This window comes from Pinus tabuliformis, chromosome 8 (assembly GCF_031772625.1).
Source record: "Pinus tabuliformis cultivar Carrire ecotype Pingquan chromosome 8, CPIR1, whole genome shotgun sequence".
NCBI lineage: Eukaryota > Viridiplantae > Streptophyta > Pinopsida > Pinales > Pinaceae > Pinus > Pinus tabuliformis.
Window position 1 is genome coordinate 1,044,801,404 of NC_142294.1, and position 19,608 is coordinate 1,044,821,011.

Sequence of the window (19,608 nt, forward strand, 5' to 3'; positions counted from 1 at the left end):
AATAAATTGTTCCTATGGTAAAAGTTATATAACCTAAGGATGAAAGATGGAGACTCGGTGACAGAGCATATGAATGCCTTTAATACCATGGTAAGCCAGTTATTATCTGTTGATATTAAAATCTCAAATCAAGATAAGTGCATCAGTTTGTTGTGTTCTCTACCTGACTCATGGGATAGTCTGGTTGTTGCAATAGGTAGCAATGCAACTTCCCTGTAGTTTGATGAAATAGTATCATCCTTGTTGTCAGAGGAGATGAGATGGAAAATAATGGAGGGCCAAAATGGTGATGCATTGTCTATATGAGTACGGTCCCAGAACAGAAACAAAAATAATTCCTCGAGTGGGAGATATAAATCTAGATGGAGATCTAAACCTCCAAGAAAACATGTAAAGGTGTGTTGGAAGTGCGGAAAGGAAGGGAACTTCAAAAGGGACTGTAAGTATAAATCTCTTGAGAAAGGAAAGGGATTTGATGATGCTACTTCTACAGAGGTGAAAACCACCTCAGATGAAGGTGGGGATGTGCACTTGGCTTCTTATTCAAGTACACATGTAGATCATAAGGCATGGTTGATTGACTAAGACACATCCTTTCACTTCACTCCCCATAGAGAGTGGTTCTACACGTATGAGAAATATGATGGTGGTGATGTCTTCTTAGGGGATGATAGGAAGGCTAGAATCGTTGATCGTGGAAAAGTCAAGTTGAAGTTGTAAGGTGGAAGGATTAGAACACTTCTGGGTGTTTTTCATATTCTTACATTGGCCAAAAATCTGATTTATGTAAGAAAGTTGGATGATGCAGGTGTAAAAACAATGTTCGAGAAAGATACCTGCAAGATGGTTCGGGGAGAACTGGTGTTGATGCAAGGAGTTCAGATTGGAACTTTGTAAAAGCTTTAGGGTAGCACTGTTATTGGTGTGTGCAACATTTCTGTAGTTCCTCAAAGTGGAGCAAAAAATCTAATGGTCTCTAGAGAAAATACCATGCTCTGGCATCAAAGGCTTGGACATATTGGAGAAAAGGGCCTTCGAATACTTCATGGTAATGGTATGGTATAAGGTATGTCAATTGCTCTCTGGATTTTTATTTATGTGAAAATTGTGTATATGGGAAGAAAAATAGGGTGAGTTTCCCCTCTAGTGCTAAGAGGGTGAAACAAATATTATATCTTGTGCATAGTGATGTGCTTGGACCTGTGTCAGTTCCATCACTGGGTAAGTTTGTGTACTAGGTATCATTTATAGATGAATTCTCAAGGAATACATGGATATATTTCATTAGGAAGAAATCTGAAGTCTTTGACAAGTTTAAAGAATTTATGGCTCTGGTGGAAAAGCAGACAAAGAAGAAGATAAAGGTGTCGAGGACAAATAACGGTGGAGAGTTGTGAAAGAAGGAATTTGAAATTTTTTGTAAGAAGTGTGGTATATCACGGCATAATACTACTCCATACACACCTCAGAAAACTGGAGTTGCAGAAAGAATGAATAGGACATTGATGGAAAAGGCAAGAAGCATGCTCAGTGGTGTCAAGTTAGGACAGGAATTCTGGGAAGAGGCAATGGAGACTGCATGTTACTTGGTCAACAGATCACCTTCATCAACAATGGAGGATAAGACTCCATAAGAGGTATGGACTGGTAAGAAACCTTCTCTTTCACATTTGAGGGTATTTTAGTGTGATGCATATGTACTTATTCCAAAGGAGAAAAGAACAAACTTGGATAGTAAATCTTAAAGGTGCACCTTTATTGGGTATAAGGATGGTTTAAAAGGTTATAATATTTGGAACCCAGAAATAAGGAAGATTGTGTACAAACGAGATGTAGTGTTTAGAGAGGTGAAAGATTTTATTAAACATGAATTCATACCAAAGGAACCTGAGAAGATAAAGTTTGAGCTAAATGAGGAAGAATCAGACTCTACAACAAAAGAGGAATCAAAAGATGAAGAGCCACAAACTCTAGCTATGAGAAGATAAGTTTGAGAAAGAAGGCAGCCATAAAGGTATAGTCCATCTGATTTCTGTTCAAATTTTGCTTTATTTATTTGTTGGGTGTGGAGCATGATTATTTATAGGTCTTTGTTTCAGACAGATGTATACCCCAGGAAGTTTGTACGCCCCTCCATGTGGGGGGGTGCGGGGGGGGGGGGGGGCTTGTCCCCCCAACGGGGATTCGAGAGGGTCGATCCCCCCTAGCTTGGGGGCCTAGGGGCCAGCGGTCCCCCGGCGAGGGTTTCAGGGGCAGTGCCCCTGAAGCTAAAAATAGATGTAAAATTGCCTTGTAAAAGTATAGTAATTTCTAGTCAATTTGGGTCGTTCATTAGGTGGATGATCTGACGGTAGAACTTATGTTTAGTTTAGGGTTTTTTGCCCTAGAAGGCAACCCCTATTTTTGTATGAGGAAATTGTATTGAGGCTGTGTAATAGATTTGTATTCTTCGAGCGAGAAACAGAGAGGTGAGACTGTGAGAGAAAACAGAGGATATTATATCGGATCTGCTGTAGGTTGTGTCTCTTCATTTTGTTGGATAATAAAAAGGAAGGATTGGTTGTTCGGGGTGGCTGTAGCCCAAACTGGGTGAACCACATATATCTTTGTCTCTCTGGTTTTATGCATTTTCTGTGTTTGTTGTTTTTCCACATATTATATGTCTTGCATTTCTTTGTCATATATAATCTTTCTCTAACATTATTACTGGTGATGATCCAAGAACTGTGATGGAAGCAGTATATTCAAAGGATGGAGAACTCTGGAAAGAGGCCATGGTTGATGAAATGACATGTTTGCACAAAAATGAGGCTTGGGATCTGGTGGAGTTTCTGGCTAGAAGGAAACCCATTGGCAGAAAATGGGTGTTTAAGAAGAAGATGAATGCAGAAGGTAAGGAGGAGAAATACAAATCTCGGTTCGTAGAAAAAGGTTATTCCTAGGTGTTGGGAATTGATTTTGGTGATATTGTTTCTCATGTTGCCAAGGCAGCTTATATTAGATTACTTTTATCTGTTGTTGTTGCTTTTGATTTTGTGGTAGAACAAACGAATGTGAAGACAACATTTCTTTATAGGGATCTAGAAGAAGAGATCTACATGAAGCAACCTAAAGGCTTTGCGGTGATGGGTAAGAAATAACTGATATGCAAGTTAAAAATTCTTTGTATGGGTTAAAAAAATCACCAAGGATGTGGTACCATAAATTTGATACATTTATACGGGGACTTGGTTTCACCAGAAGCAAAGCAGATCACTATGTGTATTTTAAATTAATTGCTAACCATGCTATTTATCTGGTATTGTATGTGGATGATATGTTGTTGGTTGGAAATGACAAAGAAATTATCCAAGATTTGAAGACCCAATTGTCCTCCAAATTCGACATGAAAGATCTTGGTGCTACAAACTATATTTTGGGCATATAAATTAAATGATATTGGAAAAATAGGAAGCTTTGGTTAAACCAGAGGAAGTATGTCGAGACAATACTACATAGGTTTAATATGTAGGATAGTAAACCGGTGAAGGTTCCTATTCTTGTAGGTGTAAAATTATTTGCTGAACATTGTCCCAAGACACAAGAAGAGGAAGAGGACATGTCCCATGTTCCATATGCAAGTGCAATTGGTAGCCTGATGTATGCAATGGTTTGTACTAGACCAAACGTTTCACATGCAATGGGAGTATTAATCAGGTTTATGTCAAAACCAGGGAAGGAGCATTGGACAACAATGAAGTGGGTTTTCAGGTATTTGTGTGGCACTAGTGATTATGGTTTGTACTACCAAGAAAGACCAGGATTAGACATAGTTTTGGAAATTTTTGGATTTGTTGATGCAGACTGGGCTGGAGATCTGGATCAGATAATATCTACAAGTGGGTATGTGTTTAACATATTTGGATGTATAGTCAGTTGGATGAGTAAGAGATAGTCTATAGTGGCACTTTCAACTACTGAGGAAGAATACATGGTAGCCACTCATACAAGCAAGGAAGCAATTTGGTTGTAGAGATTGTGTTCAAGTATGGGGTTAGTACGTCAAGGTATAAGGATAGACTGTGACATCACAATTTTCTTCGTAAAGAACCCTGCCTATCTTTCAAAGGCAAAGCACATTGATGTTCAGTATCACTTTTTGAGGGATATGGTTGAGGACAAAAAGGTGTTGCTGGTAAAGGTGGACACTTTGAAGAATATTGCAGATGCATTAACAAAGTCAGTGAGCACTGATAATTTCTCTTGGTGTAGAGAAACGATGGGCATTGCAGGGCTGGATCAATGACTAAGCTCTCCTATGGCCCCCTGTGGAAAGAAAAAAACAAGTGGGAGAATGTTGGGTGTGTGTTATATTCTTTCCATGACTACCTAGGTGGGGGGAGGGGGCGAAACTCCCTCCTATTCGTTGCATTGGGGGGTGGCTACCTCCCCTGTCAAGGGGCATGCAGGGGGGTGATAGCCCCCCTGCATGGGGTTTGGGGTAGTGGCCCAAGAAATTTTTTTGGACCCTATATTAGGTGGGCAAACCTACCTATGGTTTTGTGCATGGATTTCACACATGTTTTTTGGGCATGATGGTTTTTTGTCCATGGTATTTTGTAGATATGGTTAAGGGAACTACGATTATGTTCTAATCTAGGGTTAATGGATTGGGGTTTATGGATGCTTCAGCATGTATATATATATATGTATTATAACAGTGAAAGGAATATAACTAGCATTTGCATCAGATGTTGCAAAGGAAACGCCGTAAGGCAAAAATTAAAGAAAACAAATACAACAAAAAATACTTTCGTAAAGAATAAAAATACTTATAATGAATTTATTATTAGATATTCATATGTATTGCACTATATATTAGCCCCACTAATTGTTTCCCTTTCTTAATGTAACCTTTCACCACTATGGTCACTATAATATCAAATACAATATGTGTCTCAACTAAAAACCATTATGAAAGTCAAAATACTTATATGTCCCATATCCCATATAAACCATAATATACTTTGATCACTCTTGGAGAATTGCAAACCCTTCCAAAATGCAACTTCTAGCCACTATTACCATTAAGAAAAAATGGCATTTATTACCTTATAATCCTTAAGGGAATAACTCTATTATTAAGTAAACCATAGTGCAATATGATTTTTAACACAAGGAATTCTAAAAATTATGACCCCTAGTACACTCTCATCATAAACACATTGTAACTCCTAAAATGTTACAAGACATAAACTTTAATACCTAACACGTTAACTATAACATTAAAACTATAACCTATATGTACCTAAATTGTCTTAACATAGTGAAGGTAAAGAAGAATCAAGTGTATGCTTTCACAACCGTAATTGTATGCATTTAAAATTTTAGAGATTAGTAAGTTCTTTTCTAATTTAACCCTAGATGCAATAACATTAAGGAACAAATATAAGTATGCCTAGCTGGAAAAAAAGGTAACAACATCTACTAAGGTATGTCACATCTTATTTTTATTCCTTACAAACCACCTAGATCGAGAAAAAGGCTAAGACTAGTTTCCTTTAAAGCACTGTAGCTCATAAAGGTAGGAATTAAAAGCAAAAGCCTACAAAAGAAAGAAATAAATCTTACAAAAGTAGGACACCAAAGCCTACGAAAAAAAGAAATAAATCTTACAAACATTATGATGAAGAAGGAATTCAATACCCATTTAGGAGATGAACAGAAGAACATGACCTCCATTTTTACTAAAATCACCACAAATATTGATAATTACTCTAAGTACACAATGTCATTAGGATATTAATTCAATAGTAGGGTGTTCAAAAAGTCCCTTTCTCACTAACTTTCTCCCTCTTTTATAGAAATTTTCAATAGTGACACTTGGCACCTCATGCAAAAATAATCATTTTCTTTATTCCAATAATGCCTGCAATAAAAGATTTATTTTACACAAATCAAAACAAAATTTATTTTCTGTTGAATGTAACTAAAACCAGAATAACAAAATAACAACTCAAACCCTTTTGTAATTAAGAACTCCATTGGTCATATGGTGCTCACATATGCAATTTTATGAGCATTGTATAAGGACATATCATACCTCCATGCTAAGGGAAGAGGTTTGGGCTAAGTTACAAAAACTTTTCAACAGGTTCATGGAAGCATCTTCTTGTCGGGCATTATGTCCTCACCATTGAATCATGGCCACTTGTTAGTGCATCGATCTTTCTGATAAGGATTACGTTTTGTATCAAAACCCTTATAGATGGATCATGTGCTGTGTCAAAGAGCCAAGAAATATCTAACTAGATAGGATCCAATAATCTTGAGAGACTTTAGATAGGATCCAATAATCTTTGTTCAAAAAATTAATATATAAAGGGAATATTTTCTAGCTGTGCGTAGATTTTTTTTTTCCAGTTTGTACAAATTTCTTATTCTTGTTAACTTTCAGATTGTTCAAAAGCATTCTCTCCTGGTTAAATATCATGGATCAAAGATGTTTATCTAGATTTCAGACATGATAAATATTTACAGGAAATGTAGATCCTTTTGAGGTTGAGCCAAAGTTGGTGATCAATGCTCCATCCTGTATAATTTTTTTCAGTTCATTAATGAAATGTAAGATGCATTTCCATATATATATATATATATATATATATATATATATATATATATATATATATATATATATATATACATATATACATGTTTTTTCATATATATGGTTGTGGGGATTCCAAAGCCATGATTTCCAATAAGGATCAGGATATGCAATATAATCAGTTTATAATCAGTTTCCAGGGTTCGTGAAGCAAAATTCTAGAAAAAGGAAGACAGGGAAGACCACCAACAAACCTCAGCAGATAGAAGATAAGCTTGAATGACCGAGTGCCCAAACAGATCTACTTTTCATCTAGTGTGAGGTACAATGCCAAATTCCATCTTAAGAAATATGTGCCCCAGAGTTGTTTGATCTGTCATGTCCACATATTACAGGGCAGTTGCTTCATCGTGCATAACATAACCCCCATTTGTAGACAACAATAGAGAGAACAGTAAAATCACTGTGGCAGCAGCTTTAGAATTTAAAACACTCACTATAGTGAAATAGAACCTCATGTATATCTAGCGCAATATATAGCACAGACACACTTTTATCTCAGTTCAGAGATTTCAAAAAATAGCCAAATTACATGAATTCAAGCTGCCCGGATGCCACGAGCCTCTGAACACTTTTCTTCTTCTTCTTATTCTGCTCCCTCCACCACCTTACACAGAAGCCCTGTCAACAAAAGAACTGGAGACTCAGAATTATTTCATTTCAATATCACCACATCCAAAATCTACTACAGAAAGAGAAACAAGACTGACTCTCAAACCTTATTAGAGAACTCCTCAAACATAAATATCAAATCATGGAATATGAACTTGTCACGTAAAGGAATATGTATCTGGAAGGTCTGCCAGACCAATTTGGTCATAAAAACAATAAATCTATTCCTTTATCCATTCATTTTTTACAATTCGTAAAACACAACCTATATCAGACGAAAAGCTCTGCTTTCAACTATATTAACAGAGGAGAAATAAATAATTTGTTCCTAGTACATGATTTTGTAATCAAATAAAAAGACTTTTTCAACTCACAAGGACTGAAAGATGACTCGATTTCAGAACTTTATCCAGATCTTTAGCATTCGAAATGCAACCAAACAAAAAGTACCTTAGTTTTTGTACTTGATACCTTGAACATCAATAAAAAATACCTTGAACATCACTAAAAAATTATCTCCTACTCTGCCAAGTTTTAGCCTTTAGGCGGGTATCCAAATTCTGTGGTAAGACTTTTGCCTGGAAAGGAAGTTGATCATTTCTCATCTTAGTCAATCCTCGGAACCATTTTGCTGCTTTTCTTGTGCCAAACAGGACATCACAGTCTGCACATTTATCACAAAACTAACATAATCAATAACATGAACAAATCTGAAATAAAAAGGGGTTATATACTCTAACATGCAGCAATGTTGTTAAAACTGAAAAAATAAATAAATAAAAGCTGTCCAGAGATAGAGCAAGTTACCTACCTGATGACCCTGATTGATCTTCTAAAACAACAATAATAGCATCCATAATGCACTCTTCTGCTTTTGTCATACAAATTAAAAAATCAAAACCCTGAATACCCTTCCTGTTGTGAAGCAGAAACATTAAAACTTCCCACTTCAAAACCCAATAGCTTGCAGACTGCCTTCAAAGCCTTAATCTATACTGAACGCAGCCATTAGTGGGAAATGCTTTATGCTAAATAAGATGTAACTAATCTCTGACCAGAATATGAAGAGAAAAATTGACAGATTCAGTATCTGTCGAATACAAGTGCATATCTATCTGGTGAAACAACAATAGTAGCATCCATAATGCCCATCTTTTCTCTTGTCATACAAAATAAAATATCAAAACCCTAATTACTCTTATTATTGTGAAGCGGAAATATCAAAACTTCCCACTTCAAAAACCCAAAGCTTGTAGTCTGTTTTCGAAGCCTTAATTTATATTGGAGGAGGGAATGACCAATGTCTTTTTATTTCCATTTTTGTTATACACTAAAAGAACTACTAGTACCCTTTTATCCACAATTTCTCTATACAAGGAACATAGATTTAAATTTCCAAAAAAAATAACCTGTTACAATTTTACAAAATGTTAAAAGACACAACAGCATGAATACAGGATATGCCACCTTCCTTTTAAAAGCTTTGCACATGAAATGGAGCTCGAAATCCGATCTGCATAATCTTATGTAACGTGACCATGATCTTGCAACTGATGCATGAACTCCCTCTCCTGTGCGTAGAATTTTTTTTTCCAGTTTGTACAAATTTCTTATTCTTGTTAACTTTCAAATTGTTCAAAAGCATTCTCTCCTGGTTAAATATCATGGATCAAAGATGTTTATCTAGATTTCAGACATGATAAATATTTACAGGAAATGTAGATCCTTTTGAGGTTGAGCCAAAGTTGGCATGCCATGATCAATGCTCCATCCTGTATAATTTTTTTCAGTTCATTAATGAAATGTAAGATGCATTTCCATATATATATATATATATATATATGTTTTTTCATATATATGGTCTTGGGGATTCCAAATCCATGATTTCCAATAAGGATCAGGATATGCAATATAATCAGTTTATAATCAGTTTCCAAGGTTCGTGAAGCAAAATTCTAGAAAAAGAAAGACAGGGAAGACCACCAACAAACCTCAGCAGATAGAAGATAAGCTTGAACGACCGAGTGCCCAAACAGATCTATTTTTCATCTAGTGTGAGGTACAATGCCAAATTCCGTCTTAAGAAATATGTGCCCCAGAGTTGTTTGATCTGTCATGTCCACATATTACAGGGCAGTTGCTTCATCGTGCATAACATAACCCCCATTTGTAGACAGCAATAGAGAGAACAGTAAAATCACTATGTCAGCAGCTTTAGAATTTAAAACACTCACACAAATCAAAACAAAATTTATTTTCTGTTGAATGTAACTAAAACCAGAATAACAAAATATCAACTCAAACCCTTTTGTAATTAAGAACTCCATTGGTCATATGGTGCTCACATATGCAATTTTATGAGCATTGTATAAGGACATATCATACCTCCATGCTAAGGGAAGAGGTTTGGGCTAAGTTAAAAAAACTTTTCAATAGGTTCATGGAAGCATCTTCTTGTCGGGCATTATGTCCTCACCATTGAATCATGGCCACTTGTTAGTGCATCGATCTTTCTGATAAGGATTACGTTTTGTATCAAAACCCTTATAGATGGATCATGTGCTGTGTCAAAGAGCCAAGAAATATCTAACTAGATAGGATCCAATAATCTTGAGAGACTTTAGATAGGATCCGATAATCTTTGTTCAAAAAATTAATATATAAAGGGAATATTTTCTAGCTGTGCGTAGATTTTTTTCTTTCCAGTTTGTACAAATTTCTTATTCTTTTTAACTTTCAGATTGTTCAAAAGCATTCTCTCTTGGTTAAATATCATGGATCAAAGATGTTTATCTAGATTTCAGACATGATAAATATTTACAGGAAATGTAGATCCTTTTGAGGTTGAGCCAAAGTTGGCATGCCATGATCAATGCTCCATCCTGTATAATTTTTTTCAGTTCATTAATGAAATGTAAGATGCATTTCCATATATATATATATATATATATATATACATGTTTTTTCATATATATGGTTGTGGGGATTCCAAAGCCATGATTTCCAATAAGGATCAGGATATGCAATATAATCAGTTTATAATCAGTTTCCAGGGTTCGTGAAGCAAAATTCTAGAAAAAGGAAGACAAGGAAGACCACCAACAAACCTCAGCAGATAGAAGATAAGCTTGAACGACCGAGTGCCCAAACAGATCTACTTTTCATCTAGTGTGAGGTACAATGCCAAATTCCATCTTAAGAAATATGTGCCCCAGAGTTGTTTGATCTGTCATGTCCACATATTACAGGGCAGTTGCTTCATCGTGCATAACATAACCCCCATTTGTAGACAGCAATAGAGAGAACAGTAAAATCACTGTGGCAGCAGCTTTAGAATTTAAAACACTCACTATAGTGAAATAGAACCTCATGTATATCTAGCGCAATATATAGCACAAGCACACTTTTATCTCAGTTCAGAGATTTCAAAAAATAGCCAAATTACATGAATTCAAGCTGCCCGGATGCCATGAGCCTCTGAATACTTTTCTTCTTCTTCTTATTCTGCTCCCTCCACCACCTTACACAGAAGCCTTGTCAACAAAAGAACTGGAGACTCAGAATTATTTCATTTCAATATCACCACATCCAAAATCTACTACAGAAAGAGAAACAAGACTCACTCTCAAACCTTATTAGAGAACTCCTCAAACATAAATATCAAATCATGGAATATGAACTTGTCACATAAAGGAATATGTATCTGGAAGGTCTGCCAGACCAATTTGGTCATAAAAACAATAAATCTATTCCTTTATCCATTCATTTTTTACAATTCGTAAAACACAACCTATATCAGACGAAAAGCTCTGCTTTCAACTATATTAACAGAGGAGAAATAAATAATTTGTTCCCAGTACATGATTTTGTAATCAAATAAAAAGACTTTTTCAACTCACAAGGACTGAAAGATGACTCGATTTCAGAACTTTATCCAGATCTTTAGCATTCAAAATGCAACCAAACAAAAAGTACCTTAGTTTTTGTACTTGATACCTTGAACATCACTAAAAAATTATCTCCTACTCTGCCAAGTTTTAGCCTTTAGGTGGGTATCCAAATTCTGTGGTAAGACTTTTTCCTGGAAAGGAAGTTGATCATTTCTCATCTTAGTCCATCCTCGGAACCATTTTGCTGCTTTGCTTGTGCCAAACAAGACATCACAATCTGCACATTTATCACAAAACTAACATAATCAATAACATGAACAAATCTGAAATAAAAAGGGGTTATATACTCTAACATGCAGCAATGTTGTTAAAACTGAAAAAATAAATAAATAAAAGCTGTCCAGAGACAGAGCAAGTTACCTACCTGATGACCCTGATTGATCTTCTGAAACAACAATAATAGCATCCATAATGCGCTCTTCTGCTTTTGTCATACAAATTAAAAAATCAAAACCCTGAATACCCTTCCTGTTGTGAAGCAGAAACATTAAAACTTCCCACTTCAAAACCCAATAGCTTGCAGACTGCCTTCAAAGCCTTAATCTATATTGAACGAAGCCATTAGTGGGAAATGCTTTATGCTAAATAAGATGTAACTAATCTCTGACCAGAATATGAAGAGAAAAATTGACAGATTCAGTATCTGGCGAATACAAGTGCATATCTATCTGGTGAAACAACAATAGTAGCATCCATAATGCCCATCTTTTCTCTTGTCATACAAAATATAATATCAAAACCCGAATTACTCTTATTATTGTGAAGCGGAAATATCAAAACTTCCCACTTCAAAAACCCAAAGCTTGTAGTCTGTTTTCGAAGCCTTAATTTATATTGGAGGAGGGAATGACCAATGTCTTTTTATTTCCATTTTTGTTATACACTAAAAGAACTACTAGTACCCTTTTATCCACAATTTTTCTATACAAGGAACATAGATTTAAATTTCCCAAAAAAATAACCTGTTACAATTTTACAAAATGTTAAAAGACACAACAGCATGAATACAGGATATGCCAGCTTCCTTTTAAAAGCTTTGCACATGAAATGGAGCTCGAAATCCGATCTGCATAATCTTATGTAACGTGACCATGATCTTGCAACTGATGCATGAACTCCCTCTCCTGTGCGTAGATTTTTTTTTCCAGTTTGTACAAATTTCTTATTCTTGTTAACTTTCAGATTGTTCAAAAGCATTCTCTCCTGGTTAAATATCATGGATCAAAGATGTTTATCTAGATTTCAGACATGATAAATATTTACAGGAAATGTATATCCTTTTGAGGTTGAGCCAAAGTTGCCATGCCATGATCAATGCTCCATCCTATATATTTTTTTTCAGTTCATTAATGAAATGTAAGATGCATTTCCATATATATATATATATATATATATATATATATATATATATATATATATATATATATATATATATACATGTTTTTTCATATATATGGTCTTGGGGATTCCAAAGCCATGATTTCCAATAAGGATCAGGATATGCAATATAATCAGTTTATAATCAGTTTCCAGGGTTCGTGAAGCAAAATTCTAGAAAAAGGAAGACAGGGAAGACCACCAACAAACCTCAGCAGATAGAAGATAAGCTTGAACGACTGAGTGCCCAAACATATCTACTTTTCATCTAGTGTGAGGTACAATGCCAAATTCCGTCTTAAGAAATATGTGCCCCAGAGTTGTTTGATTTGTCATGTCCACATATTACAGGGCAGTTGCTTCATCGTGCATAACATAACCCCCATTTGTAGACAGCAATAGAGAGAACAGTAAAATCACTGTGTCAACAGCTTTAGAATTTAAAACACTCACTATAGTGAAATAGAACCTCATGTATATCTAGCGCAATATATAGCACAGACACACTTTTATCTCAGTTCAGAGATTTCAAAAAATAGCCAAATTACATGAGTTCAAGCTGCCCGGATGCCACGAGCCTCTGAACACTTTTCTTCTTCTTCTTATTCTGCTCCCTCCACCACCTTACACAGAAACCCTGTCAACAAAAGAACTGGAGACTCGGAATTATTTCATTTCAATATCACCACATCCAAAATCTACTACAGAAAGAGAAACAAGACTCACTCTCAAACCTTATTAGAGAACTCCTCAAACATAAATATCAAATCATGGAATATGAACTTGTCACGTAAAGGAATATGTATCTGGAAGGTCTGCCAGACCAATTTGGTCATAAAAACAATAAATCTATTCCTTTATCCATTCATTTTTTACAATTCGTAAAACACAACCTATATCAGACGAAAAGCTATGCTTTCAACTATATTAACAGAGGAGAAATAAATAATTTGTTCCCAGTACATGATTTTGTAATCAAATAAAAAGACTTTTTCAACTCACAAGGACTGAAAGATGACTCGATTTCAGAACTTTATCCAGATCTTTAGCATTCAAAATGCAACCAAACAAAAAGTACCTTAGTTTTTGTACTTGATACCTTGAACATCACTAAAAAATTATCTCCTACTCTGCCAAGTTTTAGCCTTTAGGCGGGTATCCAAATTCTGTGGTAAGACTTTTGCCTGGAAAGGAAGTTGATCATTTCTCATCTTAGTCAATCCTCGGAACCATTTTGCTGCTTTGCTTGTGCCAAACAGGACATCACAGTCTGCACATTTATCACAAAACTAACATAATCAATAACATGAACATATCTGAAATAAAAAGGGGTTATATACTCAGCAATGTTGTTAAAACTGAAAAAATAAATAAATAAAAGCTATCCAGAGACAGAGCAAGTTATCTATCTGATGACCCTGATTGATCTTCTGAAACAACAATAATAGCATCCATAATGCGCTCTTCTGCTTTTGTCATACAAATTAAAAAATCAAAACCCTGAATACCCTTCCTGTTGTGAAGCAGAAACATTAAAACTTCCCACTTCAAAACCCAATAGCTTGCAGACTGCCTTCAAAGCCTTAATCTATACTGAACGAAGCCATTAGTGGGAAATGCTTTATGCTAAATAAGATGTAACTAATCTCTGACCAGAATATGAAGAGAAAAATTGACAGATTCAGTATCTGTCGAATACAAGTGCATATCTATCTGGTGAAACAACAATAGTAGCATCCATAATGCCCATCTTTTCTCTTGTCATACAAAATAAAATATCAAAACCCTAATTACTATTATTATTGTGAAGCGGAAGTATCAAAACTTCCCACTTCAAAAACCCAAAGCTTGCAGTCTGTTTTCGAAGCCTTAATTTATATTGGAGGAGGGAATGACCAATGTCTACACCACAGAGTTCCCTGCAAAACCAGCATTTTTCATTATTTGAAAGTAACGTACAGAGTCTTCCACACATCCAGCGTCAACAAATGAATTTATCAAGGCACCCTAAAAAAAACATCTGGCTCCACACCTGCTTTAACCATCTTTTCAAACGTTTTCTCTGCCTCTGCAGCTCGACCCAATCTTCCATAGGCGGCAATAACAGCACAAAATGATGAACAGTTAGGCACAAACCCTGCTGCTCGGATGAAACTATTCGATGCAGCTCGATCCAATCTTCCATAGGCGGCAATAACAGCACAAAATGATGAACAGTTAGGCACAAACCCTGCTGCCCGGATGAAACTATTCGATGCCAAATGAAAAAATGAAACGCCCAAACCGTTTGGGCAACCCTTTTGAATCAACGATCAACGGCTGAAATTGTTGCAATCGTCTAACATATAATCCTGTGGCTTACAAGATGACAGGTAGGCAGAGAGGGGAATTGATCTCAGAGGGAAACGCCTTACGGCGTAATGAAAAAGCAATCTAATAGTCTCGGTTTTCAGATAATATAATCTCTGTGTATATCTGTTTATTTTCTATGCTCTTTCATTGTTTATTTTCTATTTTTAGAAATTGTATGCAGGTAATTTCTGTACGGGGTTGAAATCTAAAATATTTAGGTCACTTGGGATATCAAAAGACATTGACAAGAGTGAAGAAGTTCTATTATTGGCTGAATTTGAAGAAGAAATTGGTATAGTTTGTGGCTAGATGTTTGGATTGTCAAAATAAAGGAAAAATGTAAACACCCAGGTGGATTACTACAGCTGATTTCGATTCTAGAGTGGAAATGGGAGGTCATTTCCATGGATTTCATTATAGGTTTGTCTAGGACATCTGGGCAACATGATTCTATCATGGTTGTGGTTGACAAGTTGACTAAGCTAACACATTTCATTCCAGTGAAGTCTACAGATTTAGCTAATGATGTAGCATAGGTTTTCATCAAAGATGTAGTGAGTTTGCATGGTGTCCCAAGGAAGATTGTGTTAGCCAGGGATTCTAACTTCACTTCTATATTATGGAAAGAGTTATTTACAGGTTTAGGTACAAAGTTTGCCTTCAATACAACCTATCATCTGCAAATAGATGGACAGACAAAGAGGTTCAATATGATATTGGATGACACATTGAGATTGTATGTGGTGCATCAACAACAGAGGAAGGAAGAGTATCTTCCACTGGTTGAGTTCGCTTACAACAATGGGTTTCAAGAGTCACTAAGGATGAGTCCATTTGAGGCACTCTACGGGTGGATTTGTAATACTCCCATTAGTTGGAGTGATATATTTAACGTGGTGTTGATAGGACCAGGCATGTTGGCAGAAACGAAACAATAAATATAGGTTATCAAGAAGAATTTGAAGGTAGAATGGGACGGAAATAAAATTTATGCAGATCAGAACAGGTTGTTTAAGGAGTTTCAAGTTTGGGAGCAGGTATACTTGCGCATCAAGCTCAAGAAGATCTCCTTGAGGATTGGATCATGTTCCAAGCTTGCACCTTGACTTTGTAGACCTTTCAATATTATTGAAAGGATTGGACCAGTAGCCTATCAACATGCAATGCCTCCAATAGTGAAATTCCATGGTGTTTCCCATGTTTCATTGCTTAAGAAGTATGTTAAATATTTTAATCATATGATTGACTGGTTTATATTGCAGGTGGAAATAGAAGGAGAATTCGTGCTGAAACCTAAACGCATTTTGCAGAGAAAGATGCTTGTACTCCGGAACCGCGATATCGAGTAGGTTAAAGTGCAGTGGAAGTACTTTGGGCCCAATGAAGCTACATGGGAGATGGGTGATCAGATGCGGGCTATGTATCCTTCTTTATTCATTGGTTGAAAAATGTTTTTGGCATATTTTTTGGTGAGATGTTTTGTTATATGTCTATATATGTATTTGGATGTAAATACCACCATGAGATGTGTTATAAAGCTCCAATAAGAAGCATGGGTGTCATTGCATTATTATTGTCATTTTGTTATGTTTCTCATGTTGGTTTTATTATCAGCACGATGATCATTGTAAATATTGTAATGAGCTAAGTTATAAAGCTCCATGGGTAGTATGTTTTTCTTTTCATCAGTCTTGTTGGTTGTAGCTGTCATCGACGCCGACGAAAGTGTTCCCCAAGGGGGAGGGTTCTGTAACAGCCCTGGTCAAAAATCCATGTAGTAAAGTTAATAAAGACAAATAATAACCAAGGTCATGGGACATGTATTCCAAGCTAGATTTTTGGCAAAAAAGTAGTGATGGGGATCACTTGTGATTAATTAATGGCTATGGAAATTGGAAAAGGAAATGGAAAAGGCTTTGGAAAGGTGTGATACATTTATTGGCACATTATTTATGAAATAATGGAGAATAGGAGAAAAGGGAGGTGAAAGGTCATAGGTTGCATGTGAGGAGGAAAATGAAGGGAAAATAATGGAAAATGAATAAAATAGAGGCCTCACTAAAAAGGCTTTTGAGGATCAGTTTATAGCTTTTTTCCAGTTTAGTTTTGAAGCTCTCATTTTCTACTCTCTCTCTCTCATAATATTGGACACCCAGAGTTTTATTGGAGCGCTCTTGGAGGAATGTGGCATACGTGGGATTTGGAGTAAGAAAGAAAAGGAAGAGTAGAAAAGCACAAGAGGACATCGAGATCGTTAACTACAACGTGTTTTTCTTGCAGATACTAAGTTGCATGTATGATTTCCATGCTAGTTTTGGCATGCATGGCACCTGCATATGGTTTCTTGGTTATGATATGTCATTGGCATGGAGGACTTCCTGGATTGACAGTGGATTTTCCTAGCCTTTCCATTTTTTGGATAGTCATTGTGTTGTGGGATTCTTTCCTCTTGTTTTTTGGTTGGTTCTCATGTTCCTTATGGTTGTGGGTTGAGTTACTAGTTCCTAGAACCTTGGTTGGATAACACTCTAGAAGCCCTGTAATAGCTTGGGTTGAGTCACTAGTCCTGGAAGCCTTGGTTGGAAAAATGCTCTGGAGCCCTTGGTGGGTTGATTTACTAGTCATGGAAGCCCTTGTTGGACAAACGCTCTAGAGCCCGACAACAACTATGGGTTTAGTTACTAGTCCTGGAAGCCGTGGTTGGAACAAATGCTCTAGAGCCCTGGATAGCTTGGGTAGAGACTAATCTGGTGATGGTTAGTGATGTCTGATCGTGAGGTGGAATCACTAGTTGAGGTTTGAGGTAGTTTGGCCCTTGGAAGCCTTGTTTTGGTTTGGTTTGATTCATTTCATGAGATCCCACATTCATGCTTGGAATATGGCATGGGGGTGATTGGTTGAAAGAGAGGTTTGATTGAACCCAATCTATTATGGGGTGGTACATGTAAGTCCCTGACTTTGTTGGACTTTCATATGTTAATAAGAGGTCCTTTTCCTTTGGTATTTTATGAGTATGCACTTGTTATTATGTGGCTTTAATGGTTGTTTTCTCATTGATATATCTTTGGCTATTTGTTGGTTATAAGCATTTTTATGACAGTTATCATGATGGATCTCATAATATTTTGATTAGTATATGAAATGTTAATGAATGAATGACCTAATAGATAACAATGCAGCTACTATGAGGAGATATTAGTCCTATTTGGCGATTCTCAGATAAGTATGAGATTCATATGTTTAGATGTATTGTTATGACTTGTAGATTTCATGTTTATGATATATTTGATGAAATTCCTACCATGGATAGTATGGATCAGATCAAGTCCTTCTTCAATTGTTTGCATTATTAAAATTATGTCAATGTTATTTATCATTTCTAGGAGTTTCATGAAATTATGGATAGTGGCCTGAGTCTTGGCTCTGAAAAAGTGGCACGGAATCTGAGGTCACTAGCACTGAACTGCCTCAAAAAGGCCATAGTTGCAGGGATTCCTTACTATGGGAGTGACTGGAGGGTCCCAGTCGCATGCATGCCTTCTCATGAGAGTGACTGAGGCTATAGGTCAATGAAAAATCAAGTTCTCACAGGGTTTGGACACCTGAAGGGGTTGGTTAGCTCCTGAAGGTTATGTAGCTTCTAAGGAAGGTCATATTGGTCTTGTGATGTCAATTCCACTTCCTTAAATATACATGGGGATTTGAATAATATCATAGTAACTCTTCCTCATATGTTTACCTCGATGGACCAGTTAACTTGGATAATTGTGGGAGGAAGGCATTACAGATTCAGTGTGCGTATATGTGGTTTATTGTAAATACGATAATGAGTTGTGTTATAAAGCTCCAGTAAATTGTATGATTGTCATGTTTTCAATAGGATGTCATTTTAAAGCTCCATGGGCAATACGTTTTGGTTTTTAGAGGTCTTTATAGTTATTGGTGTCATAAAACACCGAGGATGGTGTTCCCCCTGGGGGGGGGGGTTCTGTAATAGCCCCTACTTGAATTTCCATGTAAAAAATATAAGGCCAAGGTCATGAGACACGTATTCCAAGCTAAATGTTGTGTAAAACATCCTAGTGGGTGTCACTTTCAGTTTATTTATGGCTAAGGAAATTGGCAAAGGCATCGACAAAGGAAAAGAGGTGTTAATTGGTATTTATTTATGAAAATAATGGAAAATAGGAAAAAAGGAAGATGAAAGGTCATAGATTTGCATGAGATGGAAATTCAAGGAAAATTAGGGGAAATGAAGAAATTAGAGGCCTTAATGATAACAAGGCTTCTAAGGATCAGTTCATGGATTTTGGTTAGTGTTATATTTTGACAGTTCTATGGTGGAGCTCTCTATTCTATTCTCTCTCTCTCTCTCATACTCTTTCACACTTAGAGTTTTCTTGGAGCACTCTTAGAGCATTGTGGCATACCCTAGATTTGGACCAAGAGGGAAAAGAAAGAGCAGGAAAGTGCAAGAGGATAATGGGATCAGTAACTACAAGGGGCTTTTTTGCAGGCCGAGTTGCATGTATGATTTCCTTGCTAGTTTTTGCATGCATGGTACATGCATGTGGTTTCTTGGTTATGAGTTGTCATTAGCATAGAGAATTACCTGGATTGATAATGGTTTTTCTTAGCCTTTTCATTTCCTAGATAGCCATGATGTTGTGG

The 19,608-nt window shown here is 36.2% G+C and overlaps 1 long non-coding RNA gene across 12 annotated transcripts; it reads right to left on the reverse strand.

Moving 5' to 3' along the window:
• Window positions 1-5,873: 5,873 nt before the first annotated feature.
• LOC149238927 (uncharacterized) lies at window positions 5,874-14,968 on the reverse strand. Of its 12 annotated transcripts, none has more exons than XR_016246408.1 (13): window positions 14,618-14,968; window positions 13,664-14,504; window positions 13,134-13,222; window positions 12,796-13,004; window positions 11,573-11,629; window positions 11,234-11,425; window positions 10,366-10,791; window positions 9,644-9,771; window positions 9,250-9,398; window positions 8,070-8,126; window positions 7,752-7,922; window positions 6,841-7,267; window positions 5,874-6,210 (listed from the first exon to the last, which is right to left on the reverse strand). It is a non-coding gene; the product is annotated as an uncharacterized LOC149238927 (long non-coding RNA). The 12 variants fall into 12 exon arrangements; XR_016246415.1 differs by having other exon boundaries at window positions 10,366-10,484; window positions 10,704-10,791; window positions 11,255-11,425; window positions 12,796-13,222; XR_016246405.1 differs by having other exon boundaries at window positions 10,366-10,574; window positions 10,704-10,791; window positions 11,255-11,425; window positions 12,796-13,222.
• Between the last annotated feature and the right edge of the window lie 4,640 nt (window positions 14,969-19,608).